Below are 10722 nucleotides of genomic sequence, written 5' to 3'. Positions count from 1 at the left end.
CTCATCTCTAGTGAAGACCTGTTTTTTTTGCGTGACAAGCAACTGTTTTTAATTACATCTACTATGTTCTGATTGTTTCTTATTGTATAGCATTGTATTTTGCATTATTGTGGCAACTAAAAACCTGCAATTTTAGTTTGATTTTTTTTCTTTTTACAGCATTTACCAAATCGCTTCATTTTATACTTTGATAGATGGGACTTTTACAGATGCTGTGATACCAAATATGTATATTCTGCATATTTCTTTATTGATAATTGGGGGAAAGTGGGGGTTGATCCACATGTCACTGATTTTCTAAGTAAATATATTACAAAAGGTGCTATTGACATGAAATTCTCACCTGATGTAATGTATAATAATGAGAAAGGACAAAGGGAAAAAGTATTGAACACATGAAGTAAAAGAGGTACAAAAAGCTATGGAATTTCATGACACAAAGTGAAATCTATCAGTAATTAGAAAGCAATCCTGCCACTTAGTGAAAAATCATATCAGCTGGTTCAACCGATGGTCTAGAAAAAGGCGTCTCATTACCAAGGTGCCACACAAGAAACATCTCATGATGGGTAAAACCAGTGAACTGTCTCAAGACTTTCCAACCTTATTGTTGCAAAACATACTGATGGCATTGACATAAGAATTTCTAAACTACTGAAGGTGTCAGTGAGCACTATTGGGACAATAATCCGGACGTGGAAAGAACATAATTTCACCATAAACCGGCCACGACCAGGTGCTCCCTCCAAGAACCCAGACAGAGTAGTGAAAAGAATTATCAGAAGAGTTGTTGAAGAGCCAAGGATCACCTGTGGAGAGCTACAGAAAGACTTGAAATAAGCAGGTACAATTTTTTCAAAGAAAACTATAAGTAATGCCCTCAAGCTTCATGGCCTGTATGCACGCTCACCACCCAAGACTCCATTGCTGAACAAAAAGCATGTTCAAGCATTTTTATAATTTGCTCAACTACATTTAGACAATCCTGTGACATACTGGGAGAATATAGTCTGGTCAGAAGAGACCAAAATTGAACTCTTTACCATATAACACACCATGTAGATGTAATACGGCACTGGGCGGTAGCCGTGGGCGAGGTTTTACGCCTCGGCACGCTACATGAAAATGGGGGTCCTGGTTGAGCATGTGGACTTTACCTATGGAAGTGTTATACCTCATGCACACCGCACGCTGCCGGTGACTTCGGCTGGCCAGGACCAAATGCTGTAAAGTTCAATTATGGAGACCGCAGTTTAACAAGGAACTGTCTTTTATTGAACAGTAACTTAGAGGGAATTATGAACAACAGATAGCGGGTGCATAACTTCATGAACGTTTCTCTTAATACATGCAACATCCTCATACACATTTTCTCTGTCCTTCCTTACTTAGTCCTCTGTCTTCACCACCACACAGCACGGCACTTCAGGAAATTCCCTCATCCCCAACAACAGTACTACAGTCAGTTAGTGAGAGTCAATTAGGGGATCTATTTTGACCGTTACTCAACTTCTCTGCTTGTCAAGGCCTTGAAACTACTGTCCAGGGCACTCTCTTCGACTCACGTTCCCTGCCCTGATCCATCCCATTACCTTCTGGACTTGTAAGCTCGGTACTGCGTTGCTAGATTTCCTAACCCAGATCCTGTCTCCAGAGAATCACTCACACTTGCTGTCACTTTCTCTTGCCTCTTTCCTTGATCTTGCTATCCGTTCTCTCGGTCTCCACTCACTCCAGCGACACCCACGTCATACCGCTCAGCTTACATATCAGACTGTAGGTCTGCTTCTGCTGCAGGCTGGGCCCTATCTGACTTCCTGACAGCAAACTGTCTCTGTCCCTTCACTTTATCCTATCCCATTCTGGGCTAGTCCCAACTATTAACCCTAACTGTCCCTACTGTCAGGCAGAATGCGACATTGTCAGTAATAACACATCACAATTCACATTCCACATTCCAACAATACGCGTGACTTCAAGTGGGAACTTGGGCAGTATGTACATCTCCTTACATTGAAATACCATACCAACAGTGAAGTTTGAAGGTGGGAACAACATGATGTGCGGCTGGTTTTAAGCATACGGCACTGGCAAACTTCATGTAATTGAAGGACGGATGAATAGACAAATGTACTGAAATATTCTTGATAAAAATTTGCTGGCATCTACCAGGATGATGAAGATGAAATGATGGTGGACATTTCTGCAAGACAATTATTCCAATCACGCAGCCAAGGAAATACTCAATTGGTTTCAGAGAAAGAAAATAAACCTGATAATGGTTCAGTCAATCACCTGACCTGAATCCAATAGAAAATATATGGAAGAAACTAAAGCTCAGAGGTCATAGAAGGAGCCCACGGAATTTTCAGGATTTGAAGAGTTTTTCCTTTTGAAGAATGGGTGAAAATCACACCAGAGCAATGCATGAAACTAGTTTCTCTGTACAGGAGGCGTCTTAAAGCTGTCATCACCAACAAAGTCTTTTGTAGTAAGTATTAAATATATTTCAGTAAGCATGTTCAATACTTACTCCCTGTGTCATTTCTCATTATTACATATAACTTAAATTTATGGAAATCTATGGTGTAATTTCTTTGGCTGTGTGGATTGGATGAGTTGTTACCAACATCTAGTGAGACTTTCGAGACTTTCATGTCAATGGCACCTTTAGAAATAGATTTTAAAAAATTTGTGCCGTGTTCAATACTTATTTCACCCGGTGTATATATATATCTTCCCACAATCACGATGAGCAGGGGAAGGGGAGGCGATGGGCTCCCGAAATAACATTTGGCCTGGATCGTGGCAATTAAATTTCGAGGTCAGTTCATATTTAGTGATGAGCGAGTATGCTCAGGCGAGTACAGAGTATCTTCAGCGTACTCGGTATTATGTTTGAATCACTCACGTGTGCATGATTTGTGACTGTTTGACAGCTTTAATACATGTGAGGAATGCTTAAGAAACAAACATTCCTCACAAGTATTATAGCTGTCAAACAGTCGCAAATCATGCACACGGGAGCGATTCAAACATATCACAGAGTACGCTGAAGATACTCGGTACTCGCCCGAGCATACTCGCCGAAAGGGTTAACCGAACATACTCGCTCATCACTATTCATAATAATTAACAAGAGCTACTGGATAATAATAATAATAAATATTATCATTATTAACAGGATATTTATAATTATATACTAATGGGAAATCTAACTAAGGGACATGGGTGCATAAAAATGAAAAAGTGTGTCAGGAGAGGGTAGTGAAAAATAGTAAGTGCGAGCATTGTGTGCTCCTTGTGACCCCACATAACAGTACCATCCAATCAGGTCACTGTTTTTGTGAGTTTTCCAGGAACAAATTCATTGCTGCTGATATTAACACTCACCTGAAGATGGTGCTATTAGGTCCAAAATGGATGAGAGAGTCGAGGGTCATTTTCAAACCTGGTCACAGGGGTCATCATCTGAGGTCATCACCTTCCAAGTGAATGGTCCTTGTTCTTAGGAGAGGTATTGATGACAAAGGCTGGAGGCCAGCTGTCCATTCCAAGCACGGGTGTGCCGTCTCATAAAACCAAAAAGGTTGAGATACGGTATCAAGAAAACAATGGATTCATATGCAAATACTAGAAGAGTCGTTTATATAGCTAAGCAATGGCTAACAAGTTAATCCTGTAATTCCTTCTCAAACAGCCATAACTTTTTCTAATTTTTGCACTGACACAGACACACAAGGGCTTGTTTTTTGTGGGACAGGCTGTAGTTTTCAATGACATTATTCTTTGTACCATATAAAGTAAGTGAAAACGGCCAAAAAAAAAAACTAATTCTGCCATTTTTATTTTTTTTAGGCTATGTTAACACATGTTGGGCTTTTCAGCATTTTTTGCTGCAGATTTTTATGCAAGTTTTCAGCTGCGTTTTGCAGTACCAGCAAAGTCTGTGTGAAACCAGAATTCTCTGTTCACACATCATGGTTTTTTTTTGTTGCGTATTTTGTGCCTTGGTTGAGTTTTTGGAAAATAGAGCATGTCACTGCTTTCAGCGTTTTTTCAGTGTTTTTTCACCCATAGGAAGTAATGGGTGGTGAAAAAAAAGCTGAAAAAACGCATAAAAAAACGCACCAAAATTTGCATCAGTAATTTTTCAGCGTTTTTGATGGCAAAATAGAATGGGGTTGTTTTTATTTTTCACAGAACTTTATGTACATGTATAAATAGAGACAGATGGACAGTGAAAAAGCAACACTGAAAAAGCGCATCAAAAAACGCAGCAAACCCGCATTTTTGACGCAGCTGATTTCCTGCCAGAGATTAGTTTTGCAGCAGATTTGTGACATAAAAAAACCCAACATGTGTGAACACAGCCTTATGGTGTTAATTGTGCAGTAAAAACTACATGGGGACATGATTCTCCAGATCAGTACGATTACAGAGATACCAAACAATGGTAAATGCACAGGCCACTAATAGTGATATTATGACGAGGCATTGATGTCTAGCGCACAGTCGTGTCCTGATGTTCAATGGTGCAGACTGTGTTTCTCAAGACATATAATCTATTAAGAAATCCACATTATGCAGTAATCTGCATGGAACCTGTGCACATAGACTAGCCCTACCTCCAAATAATTACTACTGTGACTAAATAATACCGCCAAACTGTATTATTAATACTATTATACAATTATTGAATAATATCATCATATTGTGGTTTGATGATACCACCATACAGTCTGACAATTCTGTTAATAAATAATCCCGTCATACAGTAAACAATACTGCCATACAGGTAGTCTGAATACGAACATATACAGACAGAAGAAATGGAGCAGTTGTAACCACACAAAGTATTATGAGCTTGTCTTTCTGCTGCCTGGGTGGTAAGCCAAGCCGACCTCTTCTTGTGCCTTTGTATATTATCCACCCTGTACTATTTATAAGGCCGGGATTAGAAGCGGAAAAAGGCGGCCATGGAACCTGGGCTGTAGAAAAAACAACACAGATCTTTTTTGGTGACTTAAAAAAAAAATCAGCCAAGAGAACAATGAGCAAGTCCACACCTAAAAAAACAAAGATTTTATTGACAGAATGGAGCTAATCCTTCTGTTAATCCATCAACATATCCACTACCAATGGCGTAACTATAGGGTCCTATGGGCCTGGAGCAATATTTAGACTTGAGCCTCCACCAACATGTTGATCAGATGTATACCCCTGTAATAATGTTCCCCAATCTGGCCCCTATCCTGTAATAATATTCTGTGTCCTGGGCTGTTTATTTAAAAATGTCCCCCATTTTCCCATTCTGGCCCTTATCCTGTAGTAATTAGATCCATTGTGGTCCCCATGCTTTTATAACGTCTCTTATCTTATAACAATGTCCTCCATCCGGGCCCCTATATTGTAAGAACGCCCCCCATTCTGAGCACTTTATTTAATAATGTCTTCCATCCGGGCCCCTATACTGTAAGAACGCCCCCCATTCTGAGCACTTTATTTAATAATGTCCTCCATCCGGGCCCCTATACTGTAAGAACGCCCCCCATTCTGAGCACTTTATTTAATAATGTCCTCCATCCGGGCCCCTATACTGTAAGAATGTCCCCCATCCTGAGCCCTTTATTTAATAATGTCCCCCATCCGGGCCCCTATACTGTAAGAATGCCCCCCCATTCTGGGCCCTTTATTTAATAATGTCCCCCATCCGGGCCCCTATACTGTAAGAATGTCCCCCATCCGGGCCCCTATACTGTAAGAATGTCCCCCATCCTGAGCCCTTTATTTAATAATGTCCCCCATCCGGGCCCCTATACTGTAAGAATGCCCCCCCATTCTGGGCCCTTTATTTAATAATGTCCCCCATCCGGGCCCCTATACTGTAAGAATGTCCCCCATCTTGAGCCCTTTATTTAATAATGTCCCCCATCTGGGCCCCTATACTGTAAGAATGCCCCCCATTCTGGGCCCTTTATTTAATAATGTCCTCCATCCTGAGCCTTTTAGTTTATAATGTCCCCCATCCTGACTCTTTATTTAATAATGTCCTCCATCCTGAGCCTTTTAGTTTGTAATGTCCCCCATCCTGACTCTTTATTTAATAATGCCCCCCGTCCTGAAGCTCTTCTAAAACAAATTTAAAAAAAATAAATAAAATAAACGATTCTTCTTCCAATTCTTCTTACCTGTCCGTGCTCCTGTGGTGAGCAATGTTCTCTTCATCCTTCACAGTGCAAGAGGGTGGGCGGCATATGGCAGTGATGTCAAGTACCGTCTGTGGTGGGCACGCCGACAACAGCTACCGGCCACTGATTAACTGGCGGCCTCTATAGGTAGTGTGGTGCAGGGAGCCAGTGACTCTCTGCACCACTATACATTTCATCCGAGGGCACACATTCACCTGGACTTCAAAGGAGATTGTGATATCTACTATACGCAGCAATACTGTGGTAACAGGTACAGGTACATATACAACCATGCTTTTGTCAGTACATACTATGTCATTGGATTTTTGGATTTCCCCTTTTGTATTGCAATTATTGGGTTAATGTAAATATGGGTGTAAATAATTTTACTTTTTTGGTTTCTTCCCTGTTCAGTGTCAATTGACGCCATTACGTATTCTTGTAAATGGACAGATTGGTATAATGTTGACCATCCAACCGAAGACTCAAATGGTGGAGACTGGGAGACACTGGGAAACATCACAGCTCAAGGGTTTAATGTGTGCCAAGTACCTAGAGACATTCACTGCCGCTCTGTCCGATTTCCTTATGTCCCCTTCGGAGAACTTCAGTACAACACAACGTGTGATAAGAGCACAGGGCTGACCTGCCTCAATGAGAACAATGAGGTCCCGTGTATAGACTTTGAGGTGCAATTCCTTTGTTGTGACAGTGACCAAGATGTAGAGCATTCAACCACAGAGATGCCAGCTGTGCCAACAGGTAATACATGTATTAACATTGATTCATATGAATAAGTGGCCTCAATATCTTTAAATGTAAATCTGTTAGTTTGTTCAGTCTGGATTTTCATCAAGGTATGTATGAGATAAGAGAAACCATTATTAGGGCAGAGTACAGTCAGTAGTAGCAGGAACTGAGCAATAGGGGAGCAGAGGTAGTAACCGTACTGGGTAAAGGCCAATAGAGAACAGTGTCGGGACAAGATATTTGGTTGCCCTAAGCAAATGATCCAAATTGTACCCACACTTCCTCACCCCGCAAAAGGAATGGGTTGGAGAATAATGTAATAGGAACCCTATCTAACCCCTCCGGGTACCAAGCCATTATGACCATTTTCACTAGGATTGCCACCTTTTTTACGAAAAAAAATACTAGTAAAAGTAAAAAAGGCGTGCACTTTGGGGTGAGGCTTAACAGGAAGTGCGGTCTCAGTTAGATATAGGAATTTCTCATGGTTTGCAGTGACTTTATACCAGAAATAGAGATAAAATTATCCTTGATATGCTAAATTTAAATAATTAACCCAAGGCTAGTCATGGAAACTGATATAGCTCAGCTATAATATGGGGCCCATTTTGGTTTTAAGTAAGTTGTCCAGCATTTCACAAATATCCTGTGGATAACCAAACAGACCTCATTAGAATTAAAGGGGTCAGTCTCATGGCATTTCCATCTGTAATTTGACAAAAACAGCTTGCGACACAGATTACTTACTGAGGCTCAAGTACACATGTGAATCTTGTCTAAGCTTATTATATTTGCTGAAAAACTATCAAAGTCTATACTCTCTGATATAGAGAGCTGACAAGAAATACTGATCATTATAATGATCATAACAATTTATACCCAGCTTTCAAATAGATTGTGAATATAGTTAAATTCCTGGGACCATCATCAATATATGAATACAGCACTAAAATCATCATCAGTACATGAATACAACTTCAGAATTATAATCAGTATATGAACATGAATACATCACCATACCCAAATAGAAATACAGCACAAGAACCATAAATACATAAATACAGCACCAGAACCATCATCAGTCCATGAATGCATCACCAGAATTAATATCAGTACATGAATACCACACCAAAATCACCATTAGTATATTAATATAGCACCAGAGCCATCATCACTAAATACATCACCAAAGCCAACATTGGTACATGAATACAGAAACACCATCAGTACATGAATACATCACCAGAACCATAATCAGTATATAAATACAGCACCCTATCCATCATCTTTAGATGAATACAGCACCAAGCTTAGTTAAACTATCAATTGCCATGTCAAGACAGCCCCTGCCATTTATACTTGTTTAGCATGAAAGTACAACTTCCATTATGTCTTTAACAATTATAAGGAGATGTTGGAAGTTGTTATTACCAGCCATCATCAGATTGCAGACTATACAGGAACCACAGTACTGATTAGACATAGTCAGTATCATGAATGAACATTTACACCTAGGTACATTATAAGTGACGTCTTCTCTGACTGGACTCGTTCTCATCCCTCATCATGTGATCGCAAATTTGTGATTTGCATACTTCTGGACATGTTCCAACTAGACAAGTCGGGCCTCCTCAATTCACTTTTATTGAGCGAGGTCATGCACGTCTAGTCGGTACGTGACTGCACATATGCTAATCGCATACTTGTGGTCATTCGCCCACCCACTCCCAGCACTGGAGAATTTTGGCAGCGTGCACAGTGCGCTCTGTGAACGCTCTGTAAGAATACGAATCTGCAGTCACAGTGACTACAGACTTGAACCCTAAGCTTGGACAACCACTTTAAAAATAAAAGAATCATGACAATGCCTCCTGAATAAAAATATCCACCTATGCTGCATGCCAGGGTGTTTAATTGACAATACGGACAAGTGGCATTATCGCATCGCTGCTCCGAAGTGTACACTCGCCGGTGCTGCTATATAAGCAAGCTTTACCTCTGCAGCATTGGATGAGTGCAGGGACCCCAACGTTGTCCAGAATCAGGAGCTAACAGTGCACTCCAGCGATCTGGCAAGCATTAGAGCAGCGCTTACAAGGTCTATAAGAACTAGAAGATATACCGAAAAATAATTGCCAGTGTAGCGCCCCGAGGGTTCGGCCGCTACAGAGGTATTGCATCTCAACCAGATGTGCGATATCTCACTTCCAGGTAAGGATGGAGTGTGGATCAGGACCCTGACACCTGCATGCATTACACCACATTTCCGGGGGGCAGGGCGACCGATATGCTCCAAGTAGAGCACGACAGTCCCTGTCCCTGGCTGGAGTGGGGGGAGGGAACACCGAGGAAGGGGGGACCCTGTAGTGCATAGGAGGGAGAGGGCAGTTCCTGGGTGCACCTAGAAGGAGGTATAAAAGGTGGGCGCCATCTTAGTCAGAAAGAAGAGAGAGGAGAGTTCAGTCAGAGGAGAAGACAGGGAGCAGAGGCTCAGGCCGAGCTCTGCTCCGCAGGCAGGCCGGAGAGAGCGGCCGGAGCCTGGAGGAAGGAGAAGGAAGGAAGAGGAGCGGAGGAGGCTCCAGGAACAAGGAACAAAGGGACCCCAGGGGTGTGGACCGGCGAGTCGCCACCGCACGCCCGAATCTACCTGCGTAGGGGTGTTAGGCCAAAGGGGGGTGAACGGTCCCCGAAACTAGTGGAGGTGGGGAACTACCCTCAGCTAGAAACCGGAGGCTGCGACATTTTATGTGGCGCAGCCCCTCGCTACACCCGCTAGGAAGGCAACGCATAGGGTCAGGGAAACGGCACCAAGGTTTACCAGAGAAGGCCCGAGGCATCCGGACAGAAGCGAGGTCACTGGCGGGGTATGACAGGCCAGAGAAAGAACACACAAAGGGGGTCCTTTGAAACGCTCCAAAGTTATCTGGGAGTAGGCCAAGCCCCTCACCTGGTGAACACAGTGCGACGTGGGACGTTATGACCAGCTGTAGTAACGTGGATAAAGAACTGTGAGTAAATACCCTGGACTGCATTACAGGACTCTGTGTCGTTACTGCTGTTCCCGCGTGCCATCACCCCCAACATCCACACTTGCTGCCCTGAGGCTATACTCCTCCCGTGGGGAGTTATACTATCCTCTGCTGCACCCACAACACCAGCCTCAGCGGTGTGCCCTGCAGCGGCGGTTCACCCTGACCGCAATCCACCGGTGGCGTAGTCGGACATTTAATTTCATAAAAACCAAATAAATAGACTGCCACTAGTTTGACCGCCCTGGGCACGGACCGGGTCGAAGCCACGGAGACTACAACAGATCCGGTTCCGGGTATCCCCACACACACACAGACACACGGCCCAGGGGGCGCATCACCAGTGTTTCCTAAAATATATTTTCCACCACTTTGGATGTAAATAATCTTATTTTTTGTTTTCTTTCCTGTTCAGTGACAATTGAAGTCACGGCATGTTCTTGTAAGTGGACAGATTGGTTCAATGTTGACCATCCAACCGAAGACTCAAATGGTGGAGACTGGGAGACACTGGGGAACATCACAGCTCAAGGATTTAATGTGTGCCAAGTACCTAGAGACATTCACTGCCGCTCTGCCCGATCTCCTTATACCCCCTTCCGGGAACTTCCGTACAACGCAACGTGTGATAAGAGCACAGGGCTGACCTGCCTCAATGAGAACAATGAGGTCCCGTGTATAGACTTTGAGGTGCAATTCCTTTGTTGTGACAGTGACCAAGATGTAGAACATTCAGCCACAGAGATGCCAGC

Source organism: Phyllobates terribilis, unplaced genomic scaffold (assembly GCF_046119375.1).
Source record: "Phyllobates terribilis strain yellow unplaced genomic scaffold, ASM4611937v1 Scaffold_13__5_contigs__length_258822181, whole genome shotgun sequence".
Lineage (NCBI taxonomy): Eukaryota > Metazoa > Chordata > Amphibia > Anura > Dendrobatidae > Phyllobates > Phyllobates terribilis.
This window is presented reverse-complemented; position numbering follows the sequence as displayed.